The sequence below is a fragment of the Mandrillus leucophaeus genome, unplaced genomic scaffold (assembly GCF_000951045.1).
Source record: "Mandrillus leucophaeus isolate KB7577 unplaced genomic scaffold, Mleu.le_1.0 Scaffold545, whole genome shotgun sequence".
NCBI classification, from domain to species: domain Eukaryota; kingdom Metazoa; phylum Chordata; class Mammalia; order Primates; family Cercopithecidae; genus Mandrillus; species Mandrillus leucophaeus.
This window is the reverse complement of record NW_012105864.1, coordinates 1311011-1338221: the sequence shown is the minus strand read 5'-3', so window position 1 is coordinate 1338221 and position 27211 is coordinate 1311011. Positions and strand designations below refer to the sequence as shown.

At 38.1% G+C, this 27211-nt stretch overlaps 1 pseudogene; it reads left to right on the top strand.

The window, feature by feature from the left end:
• Nucleotides 1-23352, top strand: part of LOC105552144 — a 49088-nt pseudogene extending 25736 nt beyond the window's left edge.
• The last annotated feature ends 3859 nt before the right edge of the window (nt 23353-27211 follow it).

Below are 27211 nucleotides of genomic sequence, written 5' to 3'. Positions count from 1 at the left end.
AAAATATATATTATATATTATATATAAAATAGTTAAAACTGGATTTCTATCCTCTCAAATATCCATTTTGTTCCTCCAATTCAGGTGTATAGCACTGTTTATTAAATGGGTTAACTTAGGTAATTTGACTTGGACCATGGAGCTTATTCAAATTGTATATCTTAATTTCAGTACTGGCTGATTTAGCATAAAAATCTAGTAAAGTATGTCCTTGAGGTTCAATTAATTATTAATTATTGTCTTGATTGGGTTAGCAGTTTTATAAGCCAGTAAATCTCTTTATTAGTGTTATGGAAATACCCATTTGGAAATACTCAAATAATATAATTCTAAAGTTATCAGAAGCCTGTATTCAAGAGTGCTTATCAGGTTTCTTTCCATCCTTTCCATGAAAATCCTTGAATACATAACACTCTAGGATTTCACTTGCTTATGAAAATCTAGTAAATACATCAGAAGTTAGAAAATGCATCAGATTTAAGCAATTAACTGTGAATGAGACTTAAAATCGTCATTTTTAAAGACCCAGTTGAAAAAAATATTTGGTTATTTTTGTGGCCTACAACAATTTAATGTAAGAACCATAATTATCGCTGATCATATATACCAAGATATATCAGAATTTTAGAAATCTCATACAATTTTGGAATACATATTAATAACACATCCAAAAAATATAACTCAAAGTTAAAAATAATTTCTTATTTGACAATGCTTCCCATATAATTTAACATATGAAATAAGCCTATTTAGTGTCACCCTTTTGGACACTTCAGGGGTCCTTTGTAATACCTCAAAGTTAGTTTGAGGTCAAAAAGACATCATTTTACAATTTGAAGTTTGATTTTCGGAAGCTTGTCAAATATGTGAAAGGTTTAAAGCAATCAGAATAGGAACACAGATTACTGTAAAAATAACAAGCATTTATTTAGCCAAAGTGATAATTAAAAGGGTTTAGAAACAGACAAAGGAAACTTTACTCTTCTAGAGGAGATTCGATTTTTCAAACAAGACAGCATGAAAGAGAATTTGTCTATCCTTCTCTCCACTCTCTCTCTCTCTGCAGTCTACACAAAGGGTGAAAAGAATATTTTACTCTCTCCATTAATACTATGTAAAATTCTTCTTCAAAAGAGAAAAACAAATTTTACTTTTGTATCTGTGTATTGTCAATACTAAATCAAATAAATCCTTATGAATAAATCCATCCAATCTCAGCCAGCTTTTGACCATACAAGTTAAGATTTCCATAAACCTTTCATAACCTCTTACAACAATTTTTTCTATTTGTTCTTTTCCCAACTTTTTATATCTATTTAGTTTTATTTATGTCATCTTCTCTTCATTTTGAAACATCTTTAAATAACCTCTCAACTAAACAAAATAACTTTTCCTATAACAAAAACCACATCTTTTATATTTTTAGATGAAAAACATTTTATAATTTTTAAGAAAAAAATATTTCCTCAATTTCTAAATTAACAGATTTAGTAAATATTTAATTATTAATAAATATTTAATATATCAATATATTTATAACAAATAGTATGTATTATAAATAATACATAATGCATTTAGCAAAGTTTTTCTATGCCATATAAAAATAATATGCTGAAGTATATAAACTTAAAGTTACTTTTATGTTTAATAATTAATATTTTGATATCGTAACAAGGTATTTTAAGATTATATACTACTTAATTTAAAATAGCATGACCTTAGTATTTCGGGTTATTAAAAAATTTTTGAAACTCTGATATAGGTGCCCTCCCTAATGTCTTCCCCAGTTGTGGGTACCAAATACCCACGTGGTGCCCAGGATGACTATGAAAAGCAGAGGTCATCTGGATCCTTACATATAGCTCAGGATAGAAGACAGAACTGTGAAGACAGTGCCTGTAGGATCTAAACCCCCTCAGAATGGCCAAAAGGCAAAGCTGGGCCAGGAAGGATACGGCCATATTGGGCTTGTCTCTGACTTGCAGCTGATGTCACAGGTGCTGTGGCCACACATGTCCCTAGACCTCACCATAGCCATCTGCCTAGATTTCGGAATCTAAAGTCTCAAAACCAAAGGCATAACATCATAAACAAGACGAGCATAAAAAATATTACAGAAGGAGCAGTTTTATACCCTTAAAACATCTATCAGAGATAATATAAACCTGTTGGATCAGTAAATCCAGGCAAAAATGTCTGCATTATATTTAAAAGTAACAATTTTGAAGACATTCCTATTTTATTTTACCAACAATTTTAAAGCTAGCTTTATTTACCAAATATCATCTTAGATCACATAGAAATATCATATACATATAACACATATAAACATACAGACATACAGACAAAAGAAAACCTTACAGCTTTCGTGATGATTTTTCAGTTGTCAGCTTTCAAGTTGTTTTTCTTTTCCCCATTTACACTATCACTCTTGAATTTCCTGTTTCATTGCCCTAAGCAATTGTTAGCTGAGCAACCCTAAATTTGCACTTCTAAACAAATAAGTCTTAGATAAAACAAGGTAGAAAATCTATTATTTCAAAGACACAGAGCTGAAACTTCAGGCCTAAATATTTTATTATTATTTGCTCAAATTAAGAAAGGAGGGTGTAGGTAAAAGCCCAGTTAAGAAAAGATGGTCAGAAAACACATGTTAAGCAAAGATAAGACTCGTTATGTAAATTTAAATCAATAGTAAGAGTTTCTAGGGGTTCAGTTCTCCCTCTCTTCAGGATGCACAAAGGCAAACACCCTTATGAATGGAGGTTTTCTTTATACATAAATTTATTTTATGAAAGCCAACTAAATGCCAGAAAGTGGTATTGTGGAGACTGACTGAATTCAACAGGCAGTCTTCTTAACTCCTGTTGCTTAGAAAAATTTACTGAGTTTAGGGCAAAGCCCATTAAGCAACAGGGCAAAAAAAGCATCCTCTATGCATGGACTCAGCATAGATAGTTATGAAAAAATAAGCAAGCCTACCTTGCTTGAGGGGCTATATTTTATAAACATTTATTTTGCATTCTTCTAGCCTCTAGAGTGGTATAGTAACTAACACAAAAACTAACAGAATTAATTTTTCTTATCGATTAGTTGTTTCAGCTTTTTATTTTCCTTTCATAAAAAGCTTTTCAAGAGTGGCAACAAAAATATTATAATTGTTTTTAGAAACTTCTGCATATCAATAGATATATCTGAGTTAAACTAATTTGGGAGCCCTTATCCATAAAAGTACTTTTTAAAGTGCACTGTTGTTCATTTGGAATGTTTTGCTGTACTTTTAAATTATCTTTAGTAGGATTTTACCAGTTCTGCAAACATTTGGTGTTTCTGGAGCCCAGTACAGGTAGATGTAGCCAAAAGGTATAATGCTCAGTTATTCACAAATTAAGGATCCCATTCTTACATCAAATCTTAGCTTTGGCTCTCAGATCTCCTTGATCAACTTAGCCAATAATTTTTCCCTTCCTAAGCACACAAGAGAAAGAAACAAAGGGGATAAAATAGAAACATTTCTGCAAACTTTTGACATCTAGAGTTTGCACCTTTCACAGTATTGCCATTTACTGTCAGTTTCCTTCTGTCCCAATCAGGCATCTTAGTGTGCAACTGGATACAGTATAGCTAATTATCAGATCCAATCTGATCCTGGGCCAAGGCTACTTTCTGTCACAACTTCTGAACCCAGTTCAAATCAAAAGTTTTCTCAAACAAATTCAGATAGCTCAAAGCACAAATTCATGGAGCTTTGGAATCCAAGAGGGGAACCTAGTTGCTGTGAGAAAGCAATGGGCACAATGGGCCTGGCAGTTATCTCACTTGGTCATGAGGTGCTTCAGGGGTCACTGGAAATGCTTCTTCATATTCCACTTCTGAAGCCATCTGTAAAAGAAAAAGTAAAGACAAATTAAGTTTAACAGAGTTTAACTGAGCAAAGAATAATTCATGAATCAAGCAGCCCCCTCAACTAGAAGAGGTTCAGGGTGATTCTGGGATTTCCACAGGGTCAGATCATATTTATGAACAGAAAATGGAAAGTGATGTACAGAAAATGAAAGTGAAGCATGGAAGTGAGGTACAGAAACATTCGGATTGGGTACAGCTCAATGCTTGCCTCATTTGAACACCATTTGAATAGCTGGTCTCCTGTGATTGTGTGATTGGCTGAGACTAGGCTACCTGTCTTTTTTTTTTTTCTCTCTTTTTTGAGACAGTCTTGCTCTGTCACCCAGGCTGGAGTACAGTGGCACGATCTCTGCTGACTTCAAGCTCCGCCTCCCAGGTTCACACCATTCTCTTGCCTCAGCCTCCCGAGTAGCTGGGACTACAGACACCGGCCACCACGCCCGGCTAATTTTTTTGTATTTTTAGTAGAGACGGGGTTTCACCATGTTAGCCAGCATGGTCTCCATCTCCTGACCTCGTGATCCACCCACCTTGGCCTCCCAAAGTGCTGGGATTACAGGTGTGAGGCCCTGCGCTCAGCTCAGCTACTTGTTAAAAGAGTAGGTTATAGACTGTTTATACATCGAGTTAGGTTACAGTTCATTATGTATGGGGAAATCTTTAGGCTAAACTTAGAATATGTAAGCAAACTGTTTTAGGTTAAACTTAATTTTATGAGTCCCATGGATGTTCTGCAAAAAAAAAAAAAAAAAGGATTCTATGGTCAGGTAAATAGATGGAATTGCTGAGTCAAAGGTCAGGCTTTAAGCTGTCTATTAGCATATGAGGGTTAAAAGTAGAGACCAGGGGCCAGATTATCAGGGCTCTTCTTAGCTGTAAGAACTTGGGCTATGAATTTAAGCTCTCCATTTTCTTACCAGTAAGATGAGGATAATAATATCTTCTGTTTCATAGAATTAGTATATTAATACTAATTAACATACACTGCCTGGAACATAGTAAGGACTAAATAAGTACTTGTTAAATAAATAAGGTCTCTGAGAAATTCTTCAGAAAAAAGTTTGACGTAGAGTTTTCCTAACCTACTGCTCTCCTTTCTTCTTCCCTTGCCCCCCACAATACCTTTCACTGGGATACCTATGCTTTAAAACACTCATTAAAAAATTCACTGAAGAAAATTTATTGAAATTACTTTTCTTTATTTTTTTATTTTATGTTATTTTTTCTTTATGTCTCACTATATCGGCCAGGCTGGTTTCACACTCTTGGCCTCAAGCGTTCTCCCATGGTAGCCTCCTGAGTGGCTGGGATCACATGCGTGAGCCACAATGCCCAGCTTGAATTCACTCTTAATAAAGGATTACAAAAAAAGTTTAAAAGGGATCTCCATTGTACGTTTCAATCATAACTCTAAAAGGCTCAGAAATTAAAAGAGAAAATTCCAGAATATATCAAGGAAAAAAGTTGCCAGTTAATGAAGTGCATGTAATGCCGCTGATTTTTATCCGGGTCTCACTAAGGGGAATTATAATAATAGCATTTAGCATGTGCTGAGTGTGTCTGTACACCAGACCCTCACCCAGCCTATTGAGAAGCCATTTCTGAATCCTAACAGCAATTTCAAGAAGTAAATACTGTGGTTTACCCCTACTTTTTAGAGACTGAGGTTTCAAGAGTCTGTGTTTCTTGCCCAAGGTCACCTAGCTAGAAATTGGTTGCTATGGTTTGAATGTCTGCTGCAAAATTCATGCTGAAATTGAGTTACCATTGTGATAGTGTTGAGAGGTGGAAGCTTTAAGAGGTGGCTGGACCACGAGGGCTCTGCCCCCATGAGTGGGATTACTACCATTGAAAAAGGGCAAGTTTGGTCCCTTTTTTCTCTTGCCCTTCTGCCTTCTGCCATGGGATGACAAAGCAAGAACTTCCTTGACATATGCTGGTTTTTTGACCTTGAACTTCACAGTCTGCAGAACTATAAGCTAATAAATTTCTGTGCAATATAAATTACCTAGTCTGTGATATTTTGTTGTAACAGCAAAAAACAAACAAAAACAAAACCTGAGACCAGAGAAGTGGGGCATTGCTATAAAAATACATAAAACTGTGGAGGCAGCTTTGGAACTGGGTAATAGGTGGAGGTTGAAACAGTTTTGAACTGAAGGCTGGAGAAAGCATCAGTTGCTATGAATGGAATGTTAAGATGATTCTGGTGCAGGCTCAGAAGACAGTATCTGTGGGGAAAGTCTGAAACTTCCTAGAGATTACTTAAGTGGTCATGATTAAAATTTTGGTGGAAATAGGGATAGAAAAGGCAATTCTAATGAGGTCTCAGCTAGAAAGAAGAGACAGGTATTGGGAACTGTAATAAAGGTCAACCTTGTTATAAAGTGACAAAGAAATTGGCTGAGTTGTGTCCTAGGACTTTATATAAGACAGAATTTAAGAACAATGAGCTAAGATATCAAGTGGAAGAAATATCAAAGCAGCAAAGCATCCAGGATGCTGTATGGCTTCTTTTAACCATACATCATAAAATGTGAGCGAGAGAAATAATTTAAAGATGAAATTTATAATTAAAAGGGACTCATCACATAAAGATTTGGCCACGTGAGGAATAAAAAAGTCTTTTTAAAAATTCTCAGCCTGGCTATGTAAAGAATTAACAAGTCTGTTTAGGAGAGAATATCCAGGGTACAACCAAGTGGACCTTTGATAAGATCAGTATGGATAGAAGGAAGCCAGCTGCTATGCATTAAGACAATGAAAGAATGTCCCCAACAGCATTTCCGAGATCTTTGAGGCTGCCTCTCTCATTACAGACCCAGAGAATAGCCTTGAGGCCAAGGTTTCCAGAGAGGAGCCTCAAACCACCTCGAGGGCCTGTTTCTTGCATTCTGGTGCAGTGCTCCTTGGCTGCACCGGTCATCGCTCAAGTGGGCCCAGGTGCTGCTCCGGTCACCACTTCAGAAGGCACAAGTCGTGAATCTTGGTGGCATCCATGTGGTGCTAACTCTGCAGAGGTACAGAGTGCACAAGCTGTGGGGCCATGATGGTCTTCAGCTAGATTTCAAAGGATGTATCTGCCTGGGGGCCCAGGCAGAAATCTGCCACAGGGTCAGAGCTGCCACAGAGAGTCCCCACTATGGCTGTGCCTGGTAGAGCCATGGGAGTGGAGCCACCCCCAAGATCTCAGAACTGTAACATTGCCTGTGTGCAATGCCAGCCTGGGAAAGCTTCAGGCATGTGACTCTCATCTGTGCAATTAGATGTGTGGGCTGAGCCCAACAAAGCCATAGGGGTGGGGCTACCTGAGGCCTCAGGAGTCCCAGCTCTGCTCCAGTATGCCCAAAGGTGAGACATCGAGTCCAGGAAGATTTTTCTGGAGCCTTAAGATTTAATGTTGTTCGCCCTGTCAGGTTTTGCACTTATAAAAAGTTACCTCATTTTTAAAATTTTCTTTACTTCTTTTTTGGAAATGAGAACGTCTGTCCTATGCCTGTCCCACAGCTGTATTTTGGAAGTACATTGCTTGTTTGCTTTCACAGGCTTGTGACTGGAGAGCACTTTGCCTCAGAATGAATTGTGCCATGATGTGTAGGTGAGACTTTTGACTTTTCAATTGATGCTGGAACTAGTTAAGGCTTTGGGGGCCATTGGGATGAAATTCATCTATTTTGTAGGTGAGAAGGACATGAGTTTTAGAGAGCTAGAGGCCCTTTGGAATGCCATGATTTGAATATTTTTATCTCCTTCAAAATTTATGTTTAAATTTAGTTGCCATTGCAACAGCATTGAGAGGTGGGACTTTAAAAGGTGACTGCTGGGAAGACGAGTTAGGCCCTTCTTTCTGCTATGGGATGACTCAGCAAAAAATCCCTCACCAGATGCTGGTCCCCCATTCCTGAACTTTTCATCCTCCAGAACTGTGAGCCAACACGTTTCTGTTTATTATAAATTACTCATAATTTATAATAAATTATGAGTGTTTTTTGTTATAGCAGCCCAAAATGAACTAAGACGCTGGTGGAACCAGAAATACAAACACAGGTTTGCAGACTCCAAGTCCCATACCAAGAAGACTGTCATCTTCAACATGCAAATTACTTCTCCCACCCCTACCCTCTTCCACCTGGGGCACTCATAGATCCCAAGCCCAAAGTTTTGTCCTAGGATCAATTGCTTTTGTAAATGGTTTGTCATGAGTTTTAACTTGTGAGAAATAAAAATAAAACCTTAAGTCACTAAACTGATTGAATGGACTCCGTCTTGGTCAAGGGGACCCCAAAGAAACCTTAAAAATGGAGTTCTTGGCCATGATGTGATGGGAGGTCAGACACATCTTAAAATGCCCATTTTTTATTAACCTTTAACCAGAATTCTTTCCTAAGGAGGAAGCAGAAACCAGCTCTGTAAAACAAGAAACAGATTACTTATTCTTATATTGTCTTTAGCCAATCAACTGATGTCGTCACCAGACACCCCCACCCTCTTCACAGTTTTGACATGACAGCTTGCCAGTTTCACAATGCATCCCTTCCTCATAAGAGACCACCCACCACAAAGCAGTTCTGTCCAGTCTATAGAGGATGCACAGCAAGAGTTTTTGTATCCTCTGCTTTACCTTTTGAGGTCTGAGGGCTGAAAACTCCTCCTTTGGATTATGCCAACGCTGCCATTTTGTTTTTCATACATGAGACCCACAAAGAGGCATGAAACTCAATTGCACATGTACATGTTTCTCCTTTCATAAATATTTATGACTCCTCCTACAGCATATTGAATACGTATATAGCTAGCTAACAAATTCTCCATAAATTCCTGTCTTATTCTTTCCTCCCTCGAAGTGCTTGCTCTCAACTTTTGCTGGAGGTCACGCTTCTCAGTCTTCAGGATGGCTAGCCTACAGGCTGCAATCCTCTATGAGAACTAAAGGTCTCCTTTTCAAACTTATGAACCTCATCATTCTTCAGTTGACCCTTGCATCATATGGATAACTATATACAGTAGCTATTGTCATCCCCAGTAATAGACAACATTCTGAAACATTAGGTAATTAACATGAATATATAATCCTGCTCACCATCTTTTCCCCTCTAAGATTTCACATTTTTACACAAGTAATAAATAGAGGCGATAGGACCCAAACCTAAATGTTCTCCCTGCTAGTAAAGAACTCTTTCTACTGCATCTTACTGTTATATCCAGAACTTTGCCAATCCCACTGAAATCTGTCTTTGTTGTTCTTTCTTATTACTGACATTTAACAAATACCACTGGTGGGTTTGCTCTGCTTGTCTCCTAATGCTGAAATATGTTGTAGAGTTCTCAAACACTGGTGGTGTGTGCCTGCTTTGTTTCTATTTGGCCGGCCATGCTGAGAGCACATGTACCAGCATGTGGAGAGACAGAATAAGATTCAGCCCTTCGATATGCATCTTGCCTCACTTTTGCACCATCCAGGCACCACCACATTCAAGAATCAGTCCAAATGGGCCTTTTTGTAAGAAACAAAGTAGCCGTTTTTAAATCTGTTATTGTTCAAAACCACTCAGTACAATGATTTTAACTAGTAAAATTCAACCCAATCAAGAACTTTTTTTCTTCTATGTGGCAAATACAGCAGATGGGTCAAAAACAAAACAAACAACAACAAAAACCCAGGGTGTTCTCAGAAGCACAGAGAAAAATGTACTTTTTAAAAGATAATCTATAATGTGTACATATCTAAGTACACAATCAAGTTTTTTAATTTCTCATCTATTGATATGAAACAGACCCCTATTGTCCATATTACCTTGATGTAAGTATCAGTATTATTCCTATTTTTGAAAAATAGCATTCCCTTCAACCACCATTATACATGTGCCTGCATGTAGATATCACACACAAAAGTTATACATATGCAACATATTTCTACTGTTAAATTTAGCAAGATCAACACCAGCCTGGGAAAAGCACCATTGTCTACCAATGGTCACGAGTATGGGTAGTAACAGACAAGATATCAGGACCTCAAATCATCTTGACTTGAACTTCAGTAAGAAATGTCACTGAATGTGCCTCCTATTGGACATACAGCTGACAGTTAGAAACACCTGGTAATAAATAAATTAACACATATGCTACACATTAGTTGCATAATATCAGTATCCTATTTGTCTTCCCAAATGACTTGTGATGGTTCATTTTACATGTCAACTTGACTGTGCTAAAGGGTACCCAGATAGCTGGTAAAACATTATTTTTGGGTGTGTATGGGAGAGTATTTTCAGAAGAGTTGACCATTAGAATCAGGAGACTGAGTAAGGAAAATTGCCCTCACCAAAGAGGGTGAGCATCATCCAATCCACTGAAGGCCTGAATAGAACAAAAAGGTGGAGGAAGTGAGAAGGTGTTCGTGGCATTAGCTGGGACATTCATCTTCTCCTGCCTTCAAACGCTGGCACTCCTGGTTCATAGGCTTTTGCACTTGGATTGCTGTTTTTACCATTGGCTCCCCTTGTTCTCAGGTGTTCAGGCTAAGACTGGAATGACACCACTATTTTTTCTGAGCCTATAGTTTGCAGACAGCAGATGATGGGAGTTCTCAGCCTCTATAATCATGTGAGTCAACCCTACATAATAATTCTCTTTCAATCTATATATATCCTGTTGGCTTTATTTCTCTGCAGAATCCTGAGTAACACATTTACTTTAGTTTTGGGGCATTTGCCACTCTCACCTCTGTTTTAGACTTTCTTTTCCCTAACAAGAGGAATCCAGATAAGACATTCATCATTTATTTCTTTGCTCATTTATTTATGTGACAAATGTTTATGGATCACCCACCATAGCCAGAACCTGCTGATGTTCTAGCACTGGCAAACAGGTTATATTTCCTGCCCTTGCAGAAATAGAGGAGATAAACATTGGAAAAATAAACACATAGGTAAATATTTAGAAGTAAGCATTGTGATAAGTGCTATGCAGAAAATGCATGTGGTCAAGGTGAAAATAGGGATATGACTGGGTTGGCTGCAGGGGATCAGGGAAATGATTATAAGATCAGTGTGCAACAGTCTCCTAATCTAGCATGAGATACAAGTTGTTTAACCATGTATTTCTGTTGAAAGAAGAAACAATGACAGGAAGTTGCACAGTTTTCTAACAAATGCTAGGGAAGAGCCCTAACCCACAGGTCCCTTTGAATGAAGAGGACAGAACGTCTTTCTTATATTAGTCACCATGCCACACTGTGCAGTAGTGATCTGCTGGGGGTCGGCCCCTGACACAAAGGGAGCCTTGCATATGGGTGAAGCATAAATGGAGCCAATGGGCTATGACAGGACATGGCCAAGTTATCCAGGCAGTTAGAGAGGAAGTTCATGCATTAATAATTATTCATAAATAATTAATATATTAATGAATTCATAATGTAGACTTTAGATCCAGATTTGAATACTACTCTTTTGCTTTTAGTTGTGTGACCTCAGGTAAATTATTTAAATTTTATAATTGGCTTACCTATAAAATGAAGACTATAATAGTTCTTAACTGGTGGTAACCATTTTGGTGAGAAATAGATGTGTTAATATGAATTAATGTGTACAAAACAATGCACCCAGCACATAGTAGATGCACAGTAAACAATTTTAAAAGCATGTGTGCTATATATAACATAAAATATTATTTTTATATTATATCATATCATATCATATCATATTAAAAGTATATATGTTCTTAACTGGAGCACTGTGTACTAAGCCTGCTTACTTGGTCATATTAAATAACCCACTCAGACCTGTTTAGTTGATCATATTAAATATGAAAAATATATAACAGGACCCAGAAAGCAGAGGAGCACAGAAGCTAAGACACAAATAGAGAAAAAGCAGTAATTAAAAGCCATGAGTAAGCAGAAGGCATAGAAAAGGAGAGTAAGCTCACAAAAATGTCAGCAGGGTCAGAGACCATGAGAAGCTGAGAACCAGACTGGCAGCCCTGTGTTAGCATATTAACATGATGACTTTATTCTGTAAAGTGTTTCCTTCCTTCATGGGAAGTTATGATGCTACTAGATTTTCATATGTTAAGGGCATGCTCCATCAGTCACCCTCATGACTGACAGCATGGCTTCATCATATGGAAATGACAGAGTAGCTGCCAACAGCTCTAGGCTTGCATCTCCACAACGTTAAGTCCAATAGAGAAAGATAACACATCTTTCTTTCAACAGGTTCTGCAAGTGTCAAGAGATATCATCTCATTGGTTTTGATTGGGACTCTTGCCCGTCCCTCAGCCAATCACTGTGACTAGGAGAACAATAAGCCAGACTTGGAGTCATGTACTGCCCCTGCAGCCAAGGCTAATATCAATAATTCTCAAATTGAATTAGCTGAGATTGGTGACAGGATGGTTCTCCAAAGAAAAAGTCAGGATAGCAGTGGACACTAGCAACAAAACAATAATCTCTACCATGGATGGTACCAGGAATACCTGGGTAAATTTGCTTTTCTTGATATAAACAGAGGGGATATAACGTGTCATGTTAACAGGTACATGGCAAAACCGGGTTCCCTCTTTATAACCTCTCAGACATGTGTAATTCACATTGGAAGATGAACACGTTGACTCTGCAGATCACCTCTACACATTCCTGCCACCACCACCAGGAAATCTACTCTTTATCTTCAACGCTGCCTAGTTGTAAGGGTTTGCTTTAGAAGTGTCTGCCAAAGTGCTTTGGGTAAAGTGTTACAAAGAAAGTGACGTTACACCTGAATTTTATGAAGGATAGATCTGGAACAATATTGATTTCCATCAAATGAAGAGTTCTTGTGAATATATTTAATCAGAGCGCTTATATCATCATTTCAATGAACCTTTCTTAAAGTTAAATAGTTATGTTATAAAATTCCTAGCTGCAATGAGCATGACTTTTACTGTCAAAGGGAGAAGACATCTGAGTGTTTCAGGCTCTGAGAAGAAATATAACATAAAGGTCAGGGGTGGTGTCTCATGCCTGCAATCCCAGCACTTTGGGAGGCCCCGAATGGTGGATCGCTTGAGTTCAGGAATTCAAGGCCAACCTGTGCAACATGGTGAAACCCCATTTCTACAAAACAAACAAGCAAATAAACAAAAAAAAAATACAGGCATGGTGGCGTATACCTGTAGTCCCAGCTACTCAGGAGGCTGAGAACTAGGAGGATCACTTGATCTTGGGAAACCAGGGCTGCAGTGAGCTAAGATCACACCACTGCACTTCAGTTTGAGTGACAGAGTGAGACCTTGTCTCAAAAAAAAAAAAAAAAAAGTAAATAAATACATAAATAAAATACACAGAACTACAATATAAGATCCCCTGGAAAATATTTCCTGTTACTGTTTAGGAGAGAATGCATGGAAAATTGAAATATTCAGAGTCAGAAAATTAGAGTACAGAATGCCAGGTGAAAACACTTTTTAAGAAGTAAAGAAGAAATTAAATAAAGGCATGTTAGAAAATACTCTTTCACAGTACACCAATGTACTCTCTTATTCTCCATTAATTCCAACATTGCTTGGGAGCAAGGATCCAGCTTCTGTTTTTCAAATTTTAGAGAAGCCATCACTTCGAGCTTTTCCACCATTTCTATGTTTTTGCAGGATAGAAAGCAGTGACCATCATTTATTTACCTACATCCAAATATCAAAATACTGAACTTTAAAACTTGCATCTCTGTGCTCAAAAATATAATCGGATGTCTACTAACATTTAGGAATCTACTTATTCTATTAACAGGACAAGTTGTCCTCTTCATTTTGTCTCTATCACCAAATCAGGCACTGTTGTGATAGAATTCCCGTGCTTGTGTCCTTTGGCGTGCACAAGCTGGGGTGCAATATAGATTGTTATACCACAGCCAGAATACAAAGAATTCTAAGCCCTCCAAGGAAGAATTGGTCTTCAAATGCAATGACGGGAAAAAAAATGAAAATTCCACACACCTCTAGATCTTTTCTTACATTTTCCCTCTGGGTCTATTCTTCCTATATACCTTCTGCAAGCAAGGTGCCAACTCTTCAATTTCAGCAGCTGCTATTATCTCCAAGCTTCCTCTTTTTTTTTTTCCACTTTAGAATCACATTTTATTTCCTTACACTAACTGAAATAACACACTTCACACTTTCCACTTTGCAGCTGGGTCTGTCACATGTGTCTACTCACAGGGTTTATTTTATCTGTATCTCATCAACTTGCTCTTCACTTTCTGTTTTCTGATGAAGCACCACAGTGGGATCTGCATTCACCTTTTCAAGGTTTTCCTGCAAGGAATTAAGAGATGATTATCCAGTCCTATAAAGTCATCTTGGGAGCTTCTGTGTAATAAAAAATCTAGTGTTGTTAATTTGATCGAAAGCTTTCTTAGGAAGAAATAAGAATTTTCCTTTCTCTTTTTTGAATCAGGGAAGTAGGACTGTTTCTTTTCCCTTTAATCATGAGTTTTCCGTGGATGTTTTCTATTTTCTAATATGAAAAACCAAATTTCAAAACCTTAAATTTGAATGGACTATTAAATGCCAAGACTTGCTTTAGGAGTTTCACACACACACACACACACACACACACACACACACACACACACACACAAAGGAAGTAGAGACTGGAAATGGGGCATAAGGGGCATAAGAAAGGGACATAAGAATGTCTGAATAAACAGTTCACTCCGTTAAAGAGATCAAAAGAGAACTCACTGAAGTCTTGGGAGCATCATCTGCAGAATGGCTGAGGTAATGCTATAAAGCAAAGTTTAAATGTGCTGTACGTGGTTATGAAAATAAAAAGATACACACAAATCTGTGTCCTGGAATGCGGGAATCCATAATGCTACCAAAGACCACCTCTCAACCAAAGGACAGGAGAGGTAAATTGCAAATACCAAAGCATAAATGAGATTGAAAATGGCATTCCCAGCCAGGTGCAGTGGCTCATGCCTATAATTCTAGCACTTAGGGAAAACCAAGGTGGGAGAATTGCTTGAGCTCAGGAGTTTAAGACCAGCCTGGCCAACGTAGTGAGACCTTGTCTCTACAAAAAATTTAAAAATCAGCTTGGTGTGGTGGCACATGTCTGAGGTCCCAGCTACTTGGGAGGCTGAGGTGGGAGGATCAATTGATCCCAGGAGGTTGAGGCTGCAGTGAGCTGTGGTTGTACTGCACTCTAGCCTGGAAGACAGAGCAAGACCCTGCCTCAAAAAAAAAAGAAAAAGAAAAAGAAAAGAAATGAAAATGTCACTCCCTGTATGCTTTGGGAAAAAAATTCAAAGAAATCTTAGGTAGAGTTTCCTACCCATTTCGAAAGGCTGCTTTCTCCTCACATCATCATCCCCTCAAAATGTCTAAAAATTACATGTCCTTTCTCTGCCATTTCTTTCCCTATTCTTTCCTCACCCTCAGTCTGACTTCTGCCTCCAAAATACCTAATGGGTTCATCATTCTTAATCGTTCTGACCTTTTCTTTCCCCTTACCTGATACTTTTGTCCCTAACTCTGTCTTCCTGGAAACCCCTTCATCCAAATCTCAGTGGCACCAAAAGACGGGGCGCTCTCTCCTCTCGTCTCTCTTTTCTTCACTGCTTCTGCTTCATGGGCTCCATGCCCAGATCCCTTGCTCTCACGCAGCACACACTAGACTATTTCTCTCTGAAATCTCAGTCTGTTGGCCTCAATCCCGCAAAGTAAAAGCGTGCCCATATTTGTATCCAAGCTCACTGGTTTCCCCAAAGCTGCTGTTCACCCCTCCACCTGCATTCCAGAAGATACCTTTAACTTCTTTTTCCTCCTAAGCCATTTACCTCTCTGCACATTCTGACTTCCGGCACTGGCACCCAAAACTACAAAGTTATTCATATTAACCTTTTATAGTCTTTTTCTTCTCCCTTTTGACTTGTAGTCACCAAGATTTTATTTTCTGTGTTCAACAACTCTAGTAATCTCCCGGTTCTCTTCAACGCTTACAGTCTCTCTCTATTCAAGCCAGGTATATTCAACATGGAGGTTCCCTCTTCCCTTTCCTTTGTCGCCACATGTGCAGTAAAAAAGCAGGCAACATGGTGCAGGCCAGGTAGAGACACCATTTGCATAATAAAAGATTAGGGTACAATGTCCAGCTTCTTCGCATGCTATGCAAATGGCACACCTGGTCCTACCAATCTCACGTGCCATATGTAAATCAGACATTGCCTCCTCAAGTTTGTCTATAAAACCCCACGGATTTCACCATGGAACTAGACGACCCATCAGGACTCCCTCTCTCTGCAAGAGAGAGAGCTTTTCTCTTTTTTCTCACCTATTAAACCTCCACTCTTAAACTCTCGTCTTGTGTGTCCACATCCTCAGTTTCCTTGGTGTGAGATGACGAACCTCAGGTATTTAGCCCAGACAAATGACACCGCGTCATTACCAGTCAGAACCTGGAGAAGAAGGAAGACTGTGGCTCAGGCCTATAATCCCAGCACTTTGGAGGCCAAGGTGGGCGGATCACCTGAGCTCAGGAGTTCGAGACCAGCCTGATCGACATGGAGAAACTCCGTTGCTACTAAAAATACAAAAAATTAGCCGGGCGTCATGGTGGATGCCTGTAATCCCAGCTACTTGGGAGGCTGAAGCAGGAGAATCGCTTGAACCCTGGAGGCGGAGGTTGCAGTGAGCCGAGATTGTGCCACTGCATTCCAGCCTGTGCAACAAGAGTGAAACTTCATCTCAAAAAAAAAAAAAAAAAAAAAGGAAGCCTGAAGTTCAACTAGGTCAGCACCCCTGAACACGGAGTGCAGGATGAGAAGAGGAGAGCGTGGATATGACTTGTGGGTGAGGGAACAAGCATAGGTATTTCTGGGTAGGTAATTCTAGAATTTGTATTTCTAGCTTGTTTGGCATTATGCTTTATAATTATCTCTGCATATTAAGATATTTCTTTTGTTGGATCATTTTTTTCATGTCTTGCCAACCTTATCCTATTTAAGATTAATTGGTAAAACAAATCATGGATGCTACCATGAGTTTCACTTTAACATAATGTTAAGATTTCAGAACCTGTTCTAATTTATGAAGTAACTTAAAACTAGTATATGTGTCTTTTAGGTCATATCAGTATGTCAGCAAGAGGTTCTAACCTTTCATTTAATCACTTGGCTTAAAGAAATGTTATATGTAGGTATATTACGACAGAAATCTGCGGTGAGCACTCTCTTTTCCCGGCATTCATCCCAAACCATCGACTTTTCTCTTCAGCATGAAGTAAATGAAAGTGGGAAGGAAAATCACACAGAAGGAAGAGCTGTCTCATTTGATAAATGGAGTAAATGTGAATAGAATTCCATCTATTTGACAAATGGGCCTAATTTAACTCATGTCCTATGTCTGGTGGATTTCTCCACTTGGTGAACACATTAGTGTCTGTGGATTTTCTTGCCTCACTATGTAGAAAGGAATCCACAAGGTGACTCCTAGCTTTTCAGTTCAAATATTCTTAAGGTCTCATTAAGTGATGAGATATCACACACTGCCTAACAAACTGACAGATATTAAAATTATCATTCGGACATTTCAGGAGTTTGTAGGGATAAGAAGAGAGGTAGAGGGACAGGTTTAAGCCACATACCAAAGGGATCAGAATGGCATCAACTTACTCCATAACTACCCTAAAAGACAGAATAGAAAATTACCTACAAAATGTATAGGAAAATGGTTTATCACTTAGAATTCTATTTCCAGTCAAATAATTAAAAGTGTAAGTATAGGCTAGACATTTTCAGACATGCAAGTTCTCAGGAGCAGTGTATTCCCAATGGGCCATTTTTCAGGTTTTGGGAAGATATGTTCCACCAAAATGACAGTAAAAAGAAAGAGAGAGAGAATGGGAGAGAGAGAGAGAGTAGATCTTACGAACAGAGTACACAACGCAGAAAAAAGTGAAAAGAATTCCCAGGATGCTGTTGAACTAAAAGCTGTGCAGAAGGCCAAGGGTGCACCCAATCCCAATCCAGACTGGAGAAAAATAATGAACATTCCCAGAGATCAGTCTGCAGGACTGAAAAAGTAATAATAATAATACAGGGAGCTGACTTGTGACCTGACGTGTTTGATTATGTGAGAGGCAGCTACTCTTATACAATCTATTTCAGAAAATTAAGATAAGGAGAAATTAACCAGTTTGCATAATCTGACTAGAATGACACTGATATCAAGAATGCATAAAGACTGGCAGAAAAAAAGATAACTGTAGATTATCTATGAGTATTATAAAATTTGAAAGAACATATTAATGAATAAATGCGACAAAGTATTAAACTAGCACATTTATTCCAGGAATTTAAGGTAGTTCAAAATTTAGAAAATTTGTATATGATCAGCCACAATAACAGATTAAAGAAAAAACACATAATTTAAAAAGGATTAAAAAGGCACTTAATAAAATTTGGCATTCATTAATAATTGTAAAAAACAAAAATATTTGCAATGTATATCTCATAAAGATATTGTATCTAGACTATATCAAGGAATATAATTTAATAATAACAAGCTAATTAAAAAATACATAAAATGTTTGAACTGATATTTCAGTGAAAAAATATGTAAATGGAAAATACGCTCATGAAAAGATGCTTGCAAATTAAAACCACTATGATATATCAAATTTTTTTTTTTTGAGACAGGGTCTCACTCTGTTGCCTAGATTGGAGTGCAATGGCATGATCTTGGCTCATCAACTTCCACCTCTGAGGCTCAAGAGATCCTCCCACCTCAACCTCCTGAGCAGCTGGGACTACAGTCAATACAGTTCTTGAATGACTAGAACTAAAAGAAAAAAAAAGGCAATACCAAATGTTAGCATGGATGAGGAAAAACTGTCATGGCTGGTGGTAACACAAAATGGTATAGCTACCTTGTCTTATTTTTAATTTTAATTTAATTTAATTTAATTTTGAGACAGAATCTCTTTCTGTTGCCAGACTGGAGTGCAGTGACGCAATCTCAGCTTACTGCAACCTCCACCTCCTGGGTTCAAGCGCTTCTCCCGCCTCAGCCTCCCAAGTAGCTGGGACTACAGGCGTGCGCTACCACACCCAGCTAATTTTTTTGTATTTTTAGTAGAGACGAGATTTCACCATGTTGACCAGGATGGTCTTGATCTCCTGACTTCGTGATTTACTCGCCTTGGCCTCCCAAAGTGCTGGGATTGCAGGCGTGAGCCACCGTGCCCAGCCTTTCTTAAAACTTTTTACTTTTATAGATTTAGGGAATACAAGTACGTTTTTATGACATGGACATATTGCATAGTGGTGAAATCTAGGTTTTCAGTGTAAACATCACCCAAATAATGAACATTGTACACAACAGGTAATTTTTCAGCCTTCCCCCTCTTCCCACCTTTTGGAGTCTCCAGCGTCTACTTTTCCACTCTCTATGTCCACGTGTATGGTACAGCCACTTTGAAAAAGAGTTTGGCAGCTCCTTATAAGTTAAACACACACTTACCATACGACTCATTGGTTGCATGATATTTATCCAAGAGAAATAAAAGCATGTACCCACAAAAAAGCTATATGCAATGTTTATAGCAACTTTATTAATAATACTTACAGTAATCATGTTTTTAAAATTGTCTATATTCTATGATGCTTCGCTATCTTGGGAATTTATGGATTCAGGGAGAGACCTTCCCTTCCTGGGATAGCTAATCCCTAGAGACGGCAAACAATTCATCCTGGGATACTACTCCACTGCCCTAAATCAACCCAAAGCCAGATACCAAGGCAAGGAGAGACCACCCCTGCGGCCTAGAGCCTGCTGAAATTCTTCACTCCAATCCTAAACCTGCTCAGCTGCTTGGCCTGTCTTTCTCATTCCTTTCTGTGGAAACTACAATCAAGACTGTGCCTCTGCCCTCTCCTCTCTGCTTCTCCCTCCTGACTGACCCAGGTGCTTTCCTGGGTGGTCCTGCCTACCATGGCATGACCCCTTCTCTTGGAAACTGTGAATAACAAAGTACCTTCCCGATGGCAGTTGTCTCCTGATCTGTTGGCTTCACCACACCTGAAAAAAACAGTATCATTGGTACCTTTTAAGGCAGTATTCAATACTGGAAACACTCAAATGTCTGTCAATCGTTGAATAGATAAGATACTGTGGTGCATTACCACAATGGAATCCTACCCAGCCTGAAAAGGCACAAGCTACTGACAACATGCAACAAAACGATGATACTAGGTGTAAAAAGAGCCATTGAAGGTTGGGCATGGTGGCTCACATGTATAATCCCAGCACGCTGGGAGACTGAGCTAAGGGGATTGCTTAAGTCCAGTTCAAGACCCGGCTGGGCAACACAGTAAGACCCTGTTCCCCCGCCTCCCCCCCCACCCCCACACACACACACATACATACACACACATACATTAGCCAGGCACGGTGGATAACACCTGTAGTTCCAGTTACTTCAAAGGCCGAGGCAGGAGGACTGCTTGAGCCCAGGAGTACATGGCTGCAGTGAGCTACAATCACCTGGGCATTAGAGCGAGACTCTATCTAATTTTTTTTAAAAAGCCATTCACAAGGGGCTACATGCTCTTTGATTTCATTTATATGATATTCTGGAAAATGCAAAACTAGTAACAGAAAGTAAGTCAAGGATTGCCAGGAGTTAGTGGGGACAAGTTTAACTGCAAAGTGCCATAAAGGGATAGTTTAGAGTGATGGAAATCTTCTATATCTTGAGTGTAGTAGTGATTATGTAGCTGCATGCATTTGTCAAACTCTGTAAAAACAGGCAAAAAGGGTGAATTTTACTAAATATAAATTGTAATGGTTTTCTATTTCTGCTGTGACAAATTAATACCAACTAAGTGACTTAAAACAACACAAATTTATTATCTTACGGTTTTATAGAAGCCTGACATCCATGTCCCTGGACTAAAATCTGAGTATTGGGAGCATTTCGTCTCTTTCTAGAGACTTTACAGGAGAATCTGCTTCCTAGTCTAAGCATGACCACCTGTATCTTTCCTTATGTTTCTCTATATTCATATCCTTTAATCACAGCCTGGAAAGCTTCTCTGATTTAAAAAACTTCTGTGATTATTTGAGCCTAAAAAGATAAGCCAGAGCCGGGCGCGGTGGCTCATGACTGTAATCCCAGCACTTTGGGAGGCCGAGGTGGGTGGATCTAAAGGTCAGGAGTTTGAGACTAGCCTGGCCAATATGGTGAAACCCCGTCTCTACTAAAAATGCAAAAATTAACCGGGCATGGTGGCAGGTGCCTGTAATCCCAGCTACTCTGGAGGCTGAGGCAGGAGAATCTCTTGAACCCGGGAGGTGGAGGTTGCAGTGAGCTGAGATTGCTCCACTGCACTCCAGCCTGGGTGACAGAGTGAGACTCCATCTCAAAAAAAAGGAAAAAAAAAAAAAAAGAGAAAAGCCAGGATAATCTGCCCATCTCATGTTTCTTAATGTAATCACATCTATAGTTTCTGTTTCAGTGGGCCAGGTTGAGCCTGTAATTTGCATTTTGAACAGTTTCTCAGATGATCCTGATGCCACTCATCAAGAGACCACATTTTGGGGAACACTTATGGAGACATCCAAGAGAATCTATGAGCCACTAGAAATAAGAATGTTTAGCAAGGTTGCTGAATACAAAACCTTCATAGAAAGTACATCACACACTATCTGACAGTAATGTACAATTAGAAACTGCAGGCTTACACAGCATGGCTGGTGACATTAGCTAGCACTCAGTCTTCTCTCTCTAATGAGGATACAATGGACTACAAGAGACTGAACTGTATCTGCTTCTATTTCCAACACACTTACATTCAACTTTCGCTCACACACACACACACACACACAGCTGGGAAAATTTTGTTAGTCTTTATCTATTTTATTTGTGTGTGTGTATATATATATATATATGTTTTTAGAGATGGGGTCTTGCTCAGTTGCCCAGGCTGGAGGTACAGTAGCATGATCAGAACTCACTGCAGCCTCCAACTATTGAGCTCAAGCGATCGTCCTGTCTCAGCCTCCTGAGAGGCTAGGACTACAGGCATGTGCCACCATGTCTAATTTTTATTTAAAAAAATGTTTTATAGAGACAGGGTCTTGATATGTTGCCCAAGCTGGTCTTAAACTCCTGGCCTCAAGTGATCCTCCCTACTTGGCCTCCCAAAGTGTTTGGATTACAGGCATGAGTCACTATAACTTGCTAGTTTTTTTTTTTTTTAAGCAGTTAATATAAAATTATAGCATGAAAATAAAAGCAACCTGAATTTAGTAACACAGTTGGAACAGTCTGCAGTAGTGGTGGCAGTGGTGAGAGAAAAGGTCTAATTTAAACAATTTTCTGAGTTGTTGGTTGTTCACTTTCCTCATGGTGATGAAAGTAGACATTTTTTCCAAAGGGACAAGAAGCTGCTGGAAGTTTGCTGCTCCCAGGGATCTGGGGATCTTTGTACTACCCCAAGATCTGAGTGAGTCATATTAAAAATAATGTAAGTCATATTAAAAGTATGAAAAGTAATGGCAGGAACTGTAATTACTTTTGCATCAACTGAATACATTTGATAAATGTGCAATGTTCAATCCTAAGCCTGACAAAAACTGAGAAATAGGAAGCTTATGTACTCAGTGAGAGTAGCCTGTTTGTCTCCAAGAGACGTCTCAATTTGCAGACATGTGGAACTACCCTCTTTTCGCAAGCACTGGTTCCCATGTTGAAGCTTGCTAGACATGACAATGGGTTTGACTCAATTCAAAACTTATTTTATTCGCATAAGAATTTCATGAAGCTTCTTAACCAAGGATGCCAGAATTTCCAGGAAGGAACAGAGATTCTTAAGGCAATTTTCCCAAATGGAGCAGCATGTTGTATGAGCTGTATGAATTGTGATGTTGGTACTTATATGTACTGAGTTTCCCAGTGAGTGGGGTAATTAGTCAGACAGATTAAACCCTGGAAATTCTGATGAGAGTGCTTGACGCAGCAGTTATGGACCAGTTCTGCAAGAAAGATGGTGTCACTGTAGATGACGTCACTCTCTAGAATGAAATTCATGACTTGATACCGGATCCTGTCATTGATGCCACACTGTTCAACTCTTGGGGGAGCCGAGGAATGGAATGAAATAAGATAGAACTTATTGGACTATTCACATCACTCCAGAACCAGAATTTTCTTACGTTAGTTTTAAAAGAAACGTATGTCATACCTCCTATGATGACTTGATGAGGACAGTTGTGAAAGTCTTCAACCAGGAAAATTTGTGACAACCTTGTTAGCTAATCAGAGCTCTAAATGTCACACCATGTTTTGTTCACCCCAGAATATTGAAGGCTTTAAATGTCTTGATTGCCAGAGTGCTATGTTCAATGATTACAATTTTGTTTTTACCAGTTTAGCAAAGCAGCAATGACAACAGAGACTTGATTAAGAAAAATGAAGAAAGAAATGCAAAAAGCGAACACAGGTAGAAGGGAGTGGCTGCTTTCTAGATGTTCATACCAGGGATCATGCTTCTATAACCATCACCTTGTTGTTGCAGAAAGCCTTAGATATAACCATAGTGCAATCATTTTGAACTGTTTGCATTATTATATGAAGGAGTTAGATATCTTGCATGAATGCTCTCTTCTGTTTAGATGTTCTCCATCGCTCTTGCTGTGAAATTGAAGTACGTGTAGTAAAAAACACCTTTTATGATATAAAACTTTGCAACACTTGTGAAAACAATTCAATTTAGTTTATGTGCATATAATATTTCTCCAAGTATCATCCAAAATTTCCTGCACACAAGGCTTTTGTCCCAATTAGGTGTTGGTCTCAGCCTAACCATCTGAGACTGTTCTGTTAAATTGCTGCCAGAATTTTACATCCAGTTGCCTCTACGTTCTAACACACATTCTTTACTGTTACTGAAGCCAATTTCTACTTTATACAGAATTTTTTGCCACTGTAATTAAAATTTTTCTTCCATGAGTCAAGCCCTCTTATGAAAATGATTTCAGCTACTCATTTTGTGTATGCCTCTTTTAATGTTATTGGTCCCTGCATCTGTAGTACTTTAATTGATTTATTCTCTCACCATGATGTATTCCCCAAGCCCACCAAATAAAGCAATGCACCAAAAAAAAAAAAAAAAAAAAAAAAAAAGAAATTGCACTAACAAAAAGATCACATTCACGATAAAAAAAATAAGGTACCTAGAAATAGACTTAACAAGAAATATGCAAGATCTCTGTTGAGGAATGTATAAAATATTTGTGAAGGACATAAAGAATCCAAATAAGTGAAAAGATAACATGCTCGTGGTTTGGAGGAAATATGAGAAAAGTGTTCATTTTCCCCAAATTACACTGTAAGTTTCATGCAGTCCCAATCAAGATCTAAACAAGGTTTCTGTCAAACTTCAAATGTGTTTCTAAAATTTATACAGAAAACTTACTTACCAAGAATAGTTACCACAATTTTGAAGAACAAACAAAATTGGGGAATTTTAGCCAACAAAGAACTAGTTTTCTGAATATCTGAAGAATTTGTATGACCCAATCAGAATAAAACACCTCAATAGAAAAAAAAAAAAATAAGCAATTGATGCAAAGGAAACTAGCATAGCCAAAGCACTTATGAAAGATTGCATCAGGAAAACTCCAGTTAAAACAACAGACTATTATGTCCTATACATCTTTCAGGAAAAATTTAAATGTCTGACAAAACTATGTTAGTGAGAATTTGGAAAAACAGGAGCACCAATTCCTGGTGGTGGATGTATAAATGTATACAAATGCTTTGGAAACTGTATTAGTCCATTTTCATGTTGCTAATAAAGACATACCCAAGATTGGGTAATTAATAAAGAAAAAGAGGTTTAATAGGCTCACAGTTCCCTGTGGCTGGGGAGGCCTCACAATTATGGTAGAAGGTGAAAGGCATGTTTTACATGGTGGCAGGCAAAGAGGGAATGAGAACCAAGCAAAAGGGGTTTCCTCTTATAAAACCATCAGATCTTGTGAGATTTATTCACTACCATGAAAACAGTATGGGGAAACCACCCCATGATTCCATTATCTCCCACCAGGTCCCTCCCATGACACATGGGAATTATGGGAGCCACAATTCAAGATGAGATTTGGGTAAGGGCACAGACAAATCGTATCAGAAATCATCTTGAACAATCTAATTGTTGCAAATGCTCTTGCTCAATGATCCAGGAATCCCACTTACAGGTGCAAATCCCGAAGAAACTGGCATTCAATGAGATTCGTCCTCATTGTGTATATTAGTGAATAAATAGAAACAACCTAAATGTCCATCTACAGGAGAACAGATAAATAAATTGTGGTATAGTTATCTAATGCAGTATTACATAACAGAAAAAATGAATAAATTGAATCTGTAAGGATGGCATGAGTAAATCTAAAAAGTATAATGTTGGGAAGAGGATTAAAAAGCAAATTTCAGAGTATATAAATTTATCAAATTTGCATAAAATTTAAAATGTTGCACCTAATTTCTATGCACTGTTGACACACATAAAAATATGTTTATCAATGCAAAACCATGGATAAGAATGGTAAACATGAGGTCCTCTTACCAGTTAACTGAGGAATGAGTGAATAACATGGATTCAAAAAGGATGATGTGCCCGGGTGTGGTGGCTCAAGTCTGTAATCCCAGCACTTTGGGAGGCTGAGGCAGGTAGATCACCTGAGGTCAGGAGTTCAAGGCCAGCCTGACCAACATGGTGAAACCCCATCTCTACTAAATACAAAAAATTAGCCAGGCATGGTGTGCATGCCTGTAATCCCAACTACTTGGGAGACTGAGGCAGGAAAATTGCTTGATCCTGGGAGGCAGAGGTTGCAGTGAGCCAAAATTGCATCATTGCGCCCCAGACTGGGAAACAAGAGTAAAACTCCGTCTCAAAAAAAATAAACAAAAAATAAAACAGAACAGTGATGAGGGCCTCAACCATATTTGAAATCTTGTTTCTGTGTTTAAAATGTCTTACACTCAATGCAGCATTGAGTGTAGATTTGATAGAATTTTTCAATATATTTTATAGGTTGTTTTCTGAATGTTTGATATACTTCACAATAAAAATTGAAATAATTTTGTTTCCTGCTTTTCCACTTAATCATACGTTGTAATTTTTTTGTATAACAGAGTAATCTTAATACAACTCTTAAATTTTCCCTGGTGTTTCACTGGCTGAATACTAAACCTTTCTCCTTTAGTTGGACAACTTTCAACTTTCCAATTGGTTTCCATTTTTCAATATAACACTTCAATCAAATCTTTTCAAAAAGGGCATTTTACAGTTTTTTTAAAACTGAGTATGAAATGGAGCACTTGAAAAGAGATGAACATGGCAATTGAGAAGAAAAGACAAGAGAAAAAATTTTCTTTTTAGTTGAAAGTTTAAAATCACAAATCAACTATTGGAAATAATTTGTAGACATATCCAAAGAAAAGGTAAATAAGGAACATTTAATTATCCTACAAGGAAGCATAAAATTTTACAAAGAAATATTAGAGACAAACCACAGCTACATGCAAGTCACTGAATCACAACACAAGATTTCATGTTGTTCATATTCAAAGGCTATGTTTTCAATTGTTTATCAACCATGTACTCAGCTTTTCCATTGTACATATGCCAACAGTCTCTTCCTAAGTAAAACTGGGCATATGGAACCTTTCAACTCTAAAGTTTGGCCTTTCAAGTTCTTCAAATATAAAAATAGCCAAAGAATGCAGTTAAAATGGGGGAAAAAAATATTTTCCATTCATGCATTGCTCTCAATTATATGTTCCAGAAAGAAATAACCTTCAGGCTGAGAAAAAGCATGAAAAATTTCAACCTCAAATCTAAAGATCAATACTTGTGAAAGTAAAATGCAGGGAAATATGGTGAGGGCTAACAATTATCCATGAACTCTTCTATTTATTTCCTAGTCTTATTATCTGCCTTTACTCTCAGAGACACACACAGACACTAAATATTTTCCCTCTACAAAATTAGTTTGAATTCTGCAAAAATCTGGGAAGGAGAACGGATTGCAGAGTCAGACTTTAGTTTGAGTTCCATTTTTGCCATTTTATGTTCTATAAACTCAAAAAAAAACCTAAATATTTCTGAATTTCACTTTCTCCCATCTCTAAAGTTAGAAGATGACTACTTTTATCTTGCTTTAAGTATTATTTGAAATAAAGTGTGGTATAAAAAATTAAGTATTAATTAACAATCATGTCACTGTTTCTCTACGGATTTAGCAAGCTGTGTGAAAGCT